The sequence below is a fragment of the Balaenoptera borealis genome, assembly GCF_965194805.1.
Source record: "Balaenoptera borealis genome assembly, chromosome: 1".
NCBI lineage: Eukaryota > Metazoa > Chordata > Mammalia > Artiodactyla > Balaenopteridae > Balaenoptera > Balaenoptera borealis.
This window is the reverse complement of record NC_138860.1, coordinates 150,678,845-150,690,937: the sequence shown is the minus strand read 5'-3', so window position 1 is coordinate 150,690,937 and position 12,093 is coordinate 150,678,845. Positions and strand designations below refer to the sequence as shown.

The window sequence follows — 12,093 nt, the reverse complement described above, 5'->3', positions numbered from 1 at the left end:
CCGATGTCAAGACAGAGTTAGGAATACAAGAGTTATAAGGGGGAGGGGGAGGATTCCTATGAAAGGAAAGGAGAGGAAACAGAATTGGCAGGGAGAGCCTCAGAGTGTGATTCAGATCTGACAGAGTCTCAGACTCAATGAGGGCTCCAGAGCAAAAATTCTTCATTTAGAGGGTCCTGTATTTGACAGAAATGGCCAGGCCTTAGTGCCGTGATATGATCAGCTGCCCAGGAAGAGAGTAGTAGTCTCAGCTTGAGAGCTAGGGATCCTGAAGAGACTATAGCTGGAGGCTGCCAGCTGACTTCTAGGCTATGCTATCAATTATTGGAGGGTTGGAAGCATATCTTGTATTTAACCTATATCCTCGTTGAATCTTCTTGTGCTATTCATGCTCTTTTTAATTCCCTCTTTTCTTTTAAGTACGTTCCATGGAAAAAGTGGCTAGTTGAGTTTGCATATCCAATGATTGTGCAAATGCCTTCTTAAGACAACCGTCACACTTTGGCATGCAGCAGAAGTGCCTTATTTGTACTTCCCATTTTTTCACACAGATCATTAAAAAGACATTTACTCAAGAGTTCAGGTTTAACAAAATTAATAATTTTTATTGCTTCATCGATGAAGTGAAACTGGCATTTTTTTAAAACTGAGAGTGCATGGCAGTGAAGAATATGACTACTAATAAAATTTGGTGTTGCCGCCTTGATTCGTGCTAAAGTGCAGACAGTTCTACACACCACTGCTTTTGCACTGTGCAAATATGTCCATCAGTACAAATGTCAATACAGTGAAAAAAGCATACTAAGCTGTTATATCTTAGTGTTATTATGAAAAAGTGTTTTTTTAATTGAGATGTAATTCAGATATAACAATTTCAGGTGTACAACATAATGACTCAATATATGTATGAAAATAGTTTTGACCTCATATACTTCCTGGAAAATCTTGGGGATCTCCTCGAGTCTGTGGACCACACTTTAACAACCACTTAGAGTAGTCTAAACTCATTCCATTTTGTGCTTGGATGCTTTCAAGCAGCCTGAACTTTACTTTATAAGATTACCTAGCTTGTTTTTAAACTTTCATAACAGCCTGGTTAGATAAGCTCTATTGAGTGTTTAACTGACTTAATCATTAAAAATGTTTTGATATTGCTTAGTCTGCACCCTTCCTTGTTTTTTTTTTTTTTTTTAAATTTATTTATTTATGGCTGTGTTGGGTCTTCGTTTCTGTGCGAGGGCTTTCTCTAGTTGTGGCAAGCGGGGGCTACTCTTCATCGCGGTGCGCAGGCCTCTCACTATCGCGGCCTCTCTTGTTGCGGAGCACAGGCTCCAGACGCGCAAGCTCAGTAACTGTGGCTCACGGGCCCAGTTGCTCCGCGGCATGTGGGATCTTCCCAGACCAGGGCTCGAACCCGTGTCCCCTGCATTGGCAGGCAGATTCTCAACCACTGCGCCACCAGGGAAGCCCCCCTTCCTTGTTTTTAATCCGAATGCTTTACTGCTTGCTCATACCTATTAACTCTACCCTGATGATTTAAAAAAAAAATAGTTTTAAGGTTTGCACTCCATACTTAACTCTGAACAAATCTCTTAAAAAAGTGCAGCAGTTGATCTTTTGACATTTAAATCCTGTGAGATTCTAGCAACAAAAATCCTTGTTTCTCTAGCTCCTTTGGGAAAAGGTAAATAAATTTAGGATTGGTGAAATATTTTTAGCAGACTCGTGAAATGAAAGCAAGTAGAAGTTTAGTTGTATTGTAGTATTTGCATTTTGTCACCATATCATACAGTGGTTTCTGTGAAATTTGGGGCTGCTTTAAGAGTGAGATGGGACTGCTTTCATTTAGTATAGTTCTTATTTAAGGGGACTATTAAAATCTCTCATAAGTGGAATTTGAAAATAGAAACAAATTAAGCTTGTGTTACATATTAGATTCCTGAATAGCAAATCCTAGATGGGTTATCAGGATTCTTTTAGTATACTGAAATTTTATTTTATTGATTTTTATTGGAAATAATTGGCAGTTGGTCAGCCTTCATCTGATTCGTGCATAAACCTCACCTACTACTCTTCCACTCACTTAATCTTCTCTTTGTCCTTCCTCTTCCCTCTTCTTGGAACTCTTTTCCCCTAGATATTTGTAGAGTTGCTTCCTGACATTTAGGTCTTGACAAAAATTCATTTTCTCAGTGAGACTTTCTCTATGTATAAAACTGTAACCCCCAATCTTTCCTTTTCTTCTTAAATTTTTCTCCTTAACATGTATCATCTAGTTTACCATATAAGTATTTTACATGTTTATGTTGTTTATTCTCCATTTCCACCCATTAGAATGTAAGCTCCACAAGGGCCAAGGTTTTGCCTATTTACTTGCAGCTTTATCCCCAGTGCTTAGACTTGTGCCAAGAACATAGCAGGTGCCCAAATGTTGGTTAAATGAATATTTATATCATATAAATATGAATTATACGTAGATTTTGATTGTAATTATATTTGTTGTAATGAGATTTGACCGAAAATCTTGCTCTTATGAAGTCTTTGTATCCTAGCTCCCTCTCCTCTTGTTCTCATTTTGATCTCAGTCTATAGCAAGCTCTTATATATATGTGTGTCTATATCTATGTATATTGTTTAAAAAGATTTTTTTTTTAATAAATTTATTTATTTATTTATTTATTTTTGGCTGTGTTGGGTCTTCATTTCTGTGGAGGGCTTTCTCTAGTTGCAGCAAGCGGGGCCACTCTTCATCGGGGTGCGCGGGCCTCTCACTGTCGCGGCCTCTCTTGTTGCGGAGCACAGGCTCCAGACGCGCAGTCTCAGTAGTTGTGGCTCATGGGCCTAGTTGCTCCGCGGCATGTGGGATCTTCCCAGACCAGGGCTCAAACCCGTGTCCCCTGCATTGGCAGGCAGATTCTCAACCACTGCGCCACCAGGGAAGCCCAAGAATATTTTTTAAAAAATACTTCTTTCCTCTTTTTTTGCCAAATCTCCCAAATTTCACGTCTCTTTTAATACTCAGTTCAATGCTTTTCCATGAAGACTTTTCAGATTATTCTAAGCTGTAATGATTTCTGTTTCCTCTAAGTTTTTATAATATATTAATATTTGTACGTCTTTTACATTCTTTTTTGAAGTTTCTTTCTTTCCTTTTTTTTTTTGCTGTGCAGCTTGCAGGATCTTAGTTCCCCAACCAGGGATTGAACGCAGTAGTGAAAGCACAGAGTCCTAACCACTGGACCGCCAGGGAATTCCCGCTTTTACATTTGTCATGTAATTTTTCTGATTTCTGACTTGTATTTTGCATTTTTACCTAACTTTTCATGAGTATATGTCTTCCCAATTCTCCACGACATATTCATAAGTTTTTTGAGAAAGGAAAATTATATTTCTTAGTAGTGCCCAGTGAAGTGCTTTACATTCATTCATTTATTTGCTCATTTAACAACAGTTATTGACACATTTACTCTGGCAAGACTGTGCTTAAGTGTTGAAGATAGAAAGAGGAATAAGACATCCTTGCTATCAAAGAATTAAAGGGCTAGTTGGGAAGGCAAATATGTAAATAATTAAATGCGCCAGGTTCAGCGAGGACGATCAGTTCCACCATGGCTTTACTGAAACGGTGATGCTTGTGTTCAATATTGAAAAATTAGTAGGAGTTTGCCAGGAGGATAAAAAAGAGAGGGACAGTTTAAGCAAAGGAAACCTTGGGCACAAACATGTGGAGATATGTGAAACAACGTTTTATTTGGGGAACTGCAAATAGTGTGGTATGGCAGTTTTAAGTGAGGACAGGAGTGGAGGTAGAGACCTAGGCATGGAGCCAGATGATGAAAAGCTTCATATACTATTTAAAAGAGTTAGATTTTTTTTATTTTAAGTAGGGCATGGGGAAACCAGTGAAGAGTTAAAAATGGTAGACCAATTGGTCATTGAGCTTTTAGAACAATTATTTTGGTGTCAGTATAGCAGATGGGTTGGAGGAGGACCAGAATGGATACAGGTATACCACTTGGGAAACTATTGAAATCTAAGCCAGAGATGGTAGTATGAATTAGGGTAATAACATCTGAGATAAAGAAAAAAGGTTGGATGCAGGAGGTATTTAAGACTTAGAAATGTTAGGATTGTTTGGACATAGTTGATGAGGAGAATGGTTCCTAGGTGTCTGGCCTGGGATTATTGAATGTATGGTGAAACCTTTACTTCTGGATGCAGGAGGTATAATAGGTTTTAGGGAGTAGTTAAAGCCACAAAAGTGGATGAAACCATCCAGTGAGAACAAGTAGAGTGAAGACAGAAGAGGTCTGAGAACATAACTGGATAAAAATCATACTTACTAGACACACAGGGGGAAAGCCCACAGAAGGAGACAGAGAAGGAAAATCCATAGAAAGTACTATCAAGTTTTGTAGGAGAAAGGAAAGAGAGGTGTTTTTTTTAATTAATTAATTTTATTTTTGGCTGCGTTGGGTATTTTTGCTGCGCACGGGCTTTCTCTAGTTGCGGTGCACGGGCTTCTCACTGGGGTGGCTTCTCCCTGGGTTGGCTTCTCTTGTTGCGGAGCATGGGCTCTAGGCCCACAGGGGGCTTCAGTAGTTGTGGTGCATGGGCTTAGTTGCTCTGTGGCATGTGGGATCTTCCCGGACCAGGGATTGAACCCGTGTCCCCTGCATTGGCAGGCGGATTCTTAACCACTGCGCCACCAGGGAAGCCCCAGAAGAAGAGTTTTAAAAAGGAGTGTTCAGCTGTGTTGGTTCCTCTGGATAGGCTAAGATGAGGCTTTAAAGTGTATATTGGGCTTGGCAATTAGAAAGCATTTAGAGCAGTTTCAGTGGCTTGAAGAGAGAGTGGATCAGTAAATTTTTTTAAAAAAGCACTTGACTGTGAAGGGAAGGTGAAAAGGCAGTAACTAGAGGGGAATGTAGAGTTGAAGGAAAGGTTTTAATGCTTGCTATTAAAAGATTAAAAGATTCCTGTTATTAAAAGATATCTGAAGATATTTATAGACCATTAGAGGAAGAAGTTGAAAAGACAGAGGGCATAGACACTCAGTGCTTGTTGGGATGTAGACTGGTTTCAGAATTAATTGATGTGTGTATTGGGAGATAAATTAATCTACAGTTAGCTAGACTAATTATGAATGTTTAGGATATATTTTTGTTAAAATTTATTAGAGTAGCAACCACCAACAAATAGAACACTCAAAGTCAATTTTAGAAGTCAGAGAGTAGTTAGAGATTTTCTAGGCTAGTTCCTTCATTGGACAGATGAGTGAATTGAGATCTAGGTTAGTACTTTTAAGTTATTTAAGTCTTTTAAGTTATTAATTTTATCTAAAATTAATTAAATTAAGAAGCTTGTGTACTTGAATTTCCTTTTTCAGGACCAGTCTTTTGTTACACATATGCTTGTTTAGATAAAATACTTCCAATTTTTAAGATTTTCTAATTACACATGTGACTTTAAAAAATAACAACAACAAAAGACCAGCCTGGACAAGTCAACATGCGTACTTTAAAAAGAATGACTTATGCAGGAGACTCATGCCTCAGATTCCACATTCACCTCAAATATCTCTTTTGATCTTTCCTACTTTCTGTCAGCTGAACTAAATGCTGTGTCTCTGTATACCCATCTGTCATGGATTATATTGTATTGTCAGCCCCTCCCCACATTGGGCTGGAAATTTCTTATTTTCAGAGCTCTTAGAATAGCTCTTGAGCATATATAGTAGGTGATCGGTAAATATATTCTTTTTTTTCAGGGGCTATGCCACGCAGCTTGTGGAATCTTAGTTCTCTGACCAGGAATCAAACCTGGGGCCTTGGCGCCGAAAGCACGGAGCCCTAACCACTGGACTGCCAGGGAATTCCTAAATATGTTCTTGAGTAGATATATGCTTGGATGAATTCATAGACTGGACAAAAAGGTAGACTTTCCTTCTGTTCATGCATGAATTTGCCAGTGTCCAAGGCAAGGAAATGTCCTAAACCTGCAGAGGTACCACTCTCACTCTGGATAAGTTTCAGCAGTCTTTGAATTTATGAGCTTTATTTTCAGTGTTTAGGTGTAGTAGTAGTAGTCTCCCTGCCTGCCACCCGCTTGAAGCTTCATAATCACATGTATTTGTTGAGTTGTCTGCCCTCAGCCTCCATATTTATAATACTGGATGTTTCAAAGATATAATTGATGTAAACCAGTGTCTTCCTTACCAGTTATGAGTTGTCTTTTATTGTGAAGATTAGCCAGAAAATGTGTTTAAGTTTTTGAAAATTGTGAACATACTTTTAGAATTCCTTTATTGTTAGGTGCTTTCCCTCTTCTGTTATTCTTTCAGCTTTGTCTTTAATACAAGCTTGTCAGAGCTTTTCCTTTTATAAAAATAATTTTTAAAAGACAGTTAAAGTAGGGGTGGATGGGGCTGTAGACAGGACATCATGGAGTTTTATAAACTCATGCAACTGTTAGGTAACTTAATACAGTTTTTATCCTTGGGACTATACCTTTCTAGCTGGCAACTTTAAATTAGATTATTTCATGTTTCTGGTTGTCCTTTTGGTGTTTCTTTAATGACAAGTGTGGATGCCTCCCTAGGGTTTCTTATTTTAGATTGCTTAGGGTGGTGTTGGAGAAAGTGTTACTTTTGCTCAAATATTTTTTTGTAGTATTTTAAAAGTAATATTAAACAGGTCAACATGACATTTTTGTGGCTTAACTACTTTCAAAGCTTTAAGGAAAATAATTTTGAAGTCAGCTTTTTCAGATTTATTTATTTATTTATTTTTGTCCTGCTCAAAACCAAAATTCTTTCTTTGCTGTCTAGGAGGATTATGACTGATAATGATCCTTTAGATTTAAAAAGTTACTAATGTTCAGTATAAAAGAATTGATAAAAAGCTTTGTAAATCCATTGATATACTATTTTTTGTTTTGGGGAGTAGAACCTTTTAGGTCTGTCCCTCTAGTACAGCACCACATGCCCATTCCCAGATTTATCCTCTTCCTAAGAAGTGTTTGATATTTTAATCATCTACTTGTCCAGCCTTTTCATTTAGGAGGTAATAATTGTACCTTACAGAGTGCTTTCTCTTTTGATTTTCATAGCAATCAAGTAAAGGGTTAGGGCAGATAATTTTATTATCCCCATTTAGGAGGAATTAAAAAACAGGTAAAAAGAAGTTAAACAACTTTTATAATGTCACACTATGCTAAAAGATTGTAAATTCACATGGAGAGCCTTATTTTGACAAAATTGTCAGTGCTTAGTGTAGGTACTTTTCATGAAATTACAAGCTGGGAAATGTTCAGGAATGTCTAAAATTCCTTTGCTTAGCTTTGTTAGACAATTCATATTAGTCCCTGATAAATCAAACAAATAAAATATACTATTTATTGAGTTAGAAGTTTTAATATAGAGCTTTGCTAAACACTTCAAAATCCTTTGTTAAAAATAAAATTGCTTAGTTTCTTCAGCATTTATCATAGTTGGCATTTGATGAATGTTTTGAAGAATATGATTTGATTAAAAATAATAGATTTGAAGAAAAAAAATAATAGATTTGTAGTTTTGTACAAAAATAGTTTTGTAGCCCTTAAAATGAATTTGTTGTGAGAGTACTGGTTGTTAATTTTCCCATTTTATAATTGAAGATTCATTACAGTGGCCGAGTACAATTGTACAATGTACAATTGATGGACATGGCCGAGCATGCATGTTAAGATCAGGCAGATTAGAAATAATAGTTATTTCTAGTTTTATTTAAAAAAATAACTTTATTGAGTTATAATGCACATACCATAAAATTCACCTATTTAAAGTATACAATTCAGTGGTGAGAGTTGTACAACTATCACCACTATCTAGTTTTAGAGCAATTTCATCACCCCCATAGAAACTCCTTTCTGATTAGCACCCATTCCCTGTTTCCTTTCATCACCCTTCCTCGGTCCCTGGTAACCACTAATCTGTTTTTTGTCTCTATGGATTTCTCTATTCTGGATATTTCATATAAGTGGCATCTGGCTTCTTTCACTTAGCAAAATATTTTAAAGGTTCATCCATGTTTGTAACATGTATCAATACTTCATTTCTTTTTATTACTGAATAATACTTTATTGCATATACCACATTTTATTTATCCATTCATCAGTTAATGGACATTTGGCTTGTTAACACTTTTTGATTATTGTACACAGCGCTGCTATGAACAGTTGTGTATAAATTTTTATGTAGGCATATTCTCTTGAGTGTTTACCTAGGAGTGAAATTGTTGGGTCATATGGTTATCTCTATGTTCACCTTTTTGAGGAACTGCCAAACTGGTTTACAAAGCTGCTGTACCACTTTACTTTCCTGTCCAGTGTATCAGGGTTCCAATTTCTTCATCTCATTAACACTTGCTATTGTTTTGTCTTTTGGATTCTAGCCATCCTAGGCGTTGTGAAGTGATAATCTCATTGTCATTTTGATTTGCATTTCCCTAGTGACTAATGACTTGAGCATCTTTTCATGTGCTTGTTGTCTATTTGCATATCTACTTTGGAGAAATGTCTTTTCAAATTCTTTGCCTATTTTTAACTGGGTTATTTGTCTTTCTTATTTTTGATTGTAAGAATTAAAAAAAATATGTATCCTATATGTAGGGACTTTCCTGATGGTCCAGTGGTTAAGATTTCACTCTCCCAGTGCAGAGGGCATGGGTTTGATCCCTGGTCAGGAATATCGGGCATGCCATGTGGCATGGCCAAAAAAAAAAAAAAAAAGATATATACACACACACACACACATCCTATATATCTTTATATATTCTATAAGTCTCTTATCAGATATGATTTACAAATATTTTCTCCCATTCTGTGGCTGTCTTTTCACTTTCATGATGGTATTCTTTGAGGCACAAAAGTTTTAAATTTTGTTGAAGATTTAATCTAGTATTTTCTTTTGTTACTTGTTCTTTTGGTGTCATATTTAAGAAATCATTGTTTAATCCAAGGCCACAAAGATTTGCTTTTATGTTTTCTTTTAAGAGTTTTAGCTCTTGCATTTAGGTTTAGGGTTTGTCATAGATGGCATTTATCAGGTTGCGGAAGTTCCCTTATGTCCCTAGTTTGTTAGGTGTTTTTATCATTGATGCCGAAAACTTGGCCTCTGTGCACTGGTGCTGAATTGAATCTCAGAGACACAGTTTTGGGTGAAGTAGAAAAGAATAGCTTTATTGCTTTGCCAGGCAAAGTGGGACACGGCAGACTCCTGCCCTCGAAAACTGTGTCCCCCAACCCGGGAGGATTTGGTGAGGAGTTTTATAGCAATAGTTCAAAGGTGGGGTTTCTGATAAGATTAGGGTGTGTGCAAGGGCTACATTCCTTTAATCTGGTCTCAGTAATCTTTTGATGAGTTTCTCTGGTTCCTTTAATCTGGCCTCAGGTGGTCTTCTCTGGAATGAAGAATGCCTGACATCTTCCTTTTGTTAGGGGTTTTAGTTCTATGAAGAGCTTAAAGATATTGTTGTGTGTATCCCTTGAGGCAGAACCAGGACCCTGCCCCAAGGCAGCACTACTGTGTCTTGGCTGCTCCTCCCTTGTCTCTGCATCCCCTCCCTTCCCTGATGAGCAACTGTTTGAATCTGCCCTTTGGAACTCAGGGAAGGTCAAGGAGGCTGGAGTCTGTGCCCTACAAACAAGGAATGGGGGACATGGAAAGGCTTCTGTGCCCAGGAGCCCCACATGCTCCTGCTCAGTTTCATCATGAAAGGGTGTTGGATTTTGTCAAATACTCTATTTGTCAAATGTGTGTATTGAGAAGAAAATGTAATTTTTGTCCTTTTATTAATATAGTGTATTACATTGATCAATTTTTATATATTAAACCAATGTGAACGAGTGGAATAAATGTCACTTGTTCATAGTGTATAATCCTTTTTATATGTTGCTGGATTTGGTTTGCTAGTATTTGGTTGAGGATTTTTCATGTACTATATTCATAAGGGATATTGGTCTGTAGTTTGTTTTTTTTCTTTATAATTTTCCCTCTCACCCTGTCTTTGTGTCTCCTTCATTTTTTCATGCATTCTTCCGAAAATCATGTGTGCCTATTTATCTATCTTGGTATAAGAATCCCTTTTTCTAAAGGAACTCCTTTATTTATTTATTTATTTATTTATTTATTTATTTATTTATTTTTTAATTTTTTGGCTGCGTTGGGCCTTCGTTTCTGTGCGAGGGCTTTCTCCAGTTGCAGCAAGCGGGGGCCACTCCTTATCGCGGTGTGCGGGCCTCTCCCATCGTGGCCTCTCCCCTTGTGGAGCACAGGCTCCAGACGCGCAGGCTCAGCAGTTGTGGCTCACGGGCCCAGCTGCTCTGCAGCACGTGGGATCCTCCCAGACCAGCGCTCAAACCCGTGTCCCCTGCATTGGCAGGCAGATTCTCAACCACTGTGCCACCAGGGAAGCCCTGGTCTGTAGTTTTCTTGGGATGTCTTTGATTTGGTATTAGGATAATATTGACCTCATAGAATGAATTGGGAGTTGTTCTCTTCTGGGGAAAGATTGGTATTAATTTGCTTTTAAAATATTTGGTAGAAGTCATTGGTGAAACTCCCTGGCCTTGGGTAGGAAGTTTTAAAATTTAATTTGTGGGAAGTTTTGAAATTAATAATTCAGTCTCATCAACTAATTTATAGGTCTGTTCAGAGTCTCTGTTTCTTTTTGAGTCAGTTTTGGTAGTTTGTTTCTACGAATTTCTCCATTTCATCTAGATTGTCTAATTTGTTGGTGTACATTGTTCATAGTATTCTCTTACAATCCTTTTTATTTCTGTAAGGTCAGTAGTCATGTCCCCACTTTCATTTCTGATTTTAGTAACTTTAGTCTTCTCTCTTTTTCTTGGTCAGTCTAGCTAAAGATTTGTCAATTTTGGCCATCTTTTGAAAGAACCAACTTTTGGTTTTATTGATTTTTCTCTATTTTTTTTCTACTTTATTTCCATTCTAATTGTTACTGAACTCAGGTTCAGCTTCTTGCTGCTTAAAAGTTAATACTCAGGAGGAAGGTATTGGTTTGAAAAGGTATGGCTGCTTTATTCAGGAGGCTGACAATCGGGAAAAGGCGGACTCCAAAACCAACTCTGAAGATCCTGCTCGACCATGAAAGTTTTTAAAGGGAGAATCATTTGGGGAGGGGGTCAGAGTCTCTATTATCTTCCACTGTGTGCGGACTTTCTTCTTTTTTTTTTTTTTTTTTCAGACTTTCTTCTGATCAGTTGGTGGTGAGGTAACAGAGTGGTGTGCCAGGAACCTTGTGCTTAGCTTGAAGTTACCATCCTCTACCTGGGTGGGGGCTTTAGTTCCTACAGAAGAACTCAAAGACTTTGTTATGTATATTCCTTGAGGAGGAACCAGGATCCTGCCCAAGAGCTGCACTATTGTTTCTTGGCAGCTCCTCCTCCTTCTGCGTTCCCTCCCTTCCCTGATACACAGCTGTTTGAATTTGCCCTTTGGAACTCAGGGAAGGCCAAGGAGGCTGAATGAAACCTATTTCCTACAAACAAGAAATGAGGGACGCAGAAAAGGTTTGTACCCTGGAGGGCCCCACAGGGTCATGCTTCGTTTCATAATCTTTATTATTGATATTTCCTTCCTTCTGCTTGCTTTGGGTTTAGTTTGCTCCTCTTTGTTTTTAGTTTCTGAAGGTAGAGAGTTATTATATGTAATTTTACTTTTTTAAAAAACTGTAAGTGTTTATAGCTTTAGGTCTTCCTGTAAGCATTGCTTTCACTGAGTCCCATAAGTTTTGGTATGTTGTGTTTGCATTCTTAGAGTATTTTCATTTCATCAAAGTATTAGCTAATTTTCCTTGTGATTTATTATTTGACATGTTGTTTATTTAGTGTGTTGTTTAATTTCCACATATTTTTGAATTTCCTTCTGTTATTGATTTCTAATTTCATTCCATTGTGGTAAGAAAACATGCTTTGTATGGTTTCAATCCTTTTAAATGTATTGAGGCTTGTTTTATGGCTTAACATAAGGTCTCTCCTAATCATGTGCACTTGGGAAGAATGTATATCCCTATGTTGTTGGATGGAGTGTTC

At 37.5% G+C, this 12,093-nt stretch overlaps 1 protein-coding gene across 6 annotated transcripts in view; it reads left to right on the top strand.

Annotated features, from left to right (window-relative positions):
• ZFYVE9 (zinc finger FYVE-type containing 9) overlaps positions 1-12,093 on the top strand; it is a 188,347-nt gene that overhangs the window by 14,836 nt on the left and 161,418 nt on the right. The window contains exon 2 of one of the 6 annotated variants that reach the window (XM_082370181.1): positions 11,247-11,571. The exons of the other annotated variants lie outside the window; for them this stretch is intronic. The gene's annotated coding sequence lies outside the window, so the exon portion shown is untranslated. The remainder of the gene's footprint in view (positions 1-11,246; positions 11,572-12,093) is intronic. 6 annotated transcript variants of the gene reach the window in all.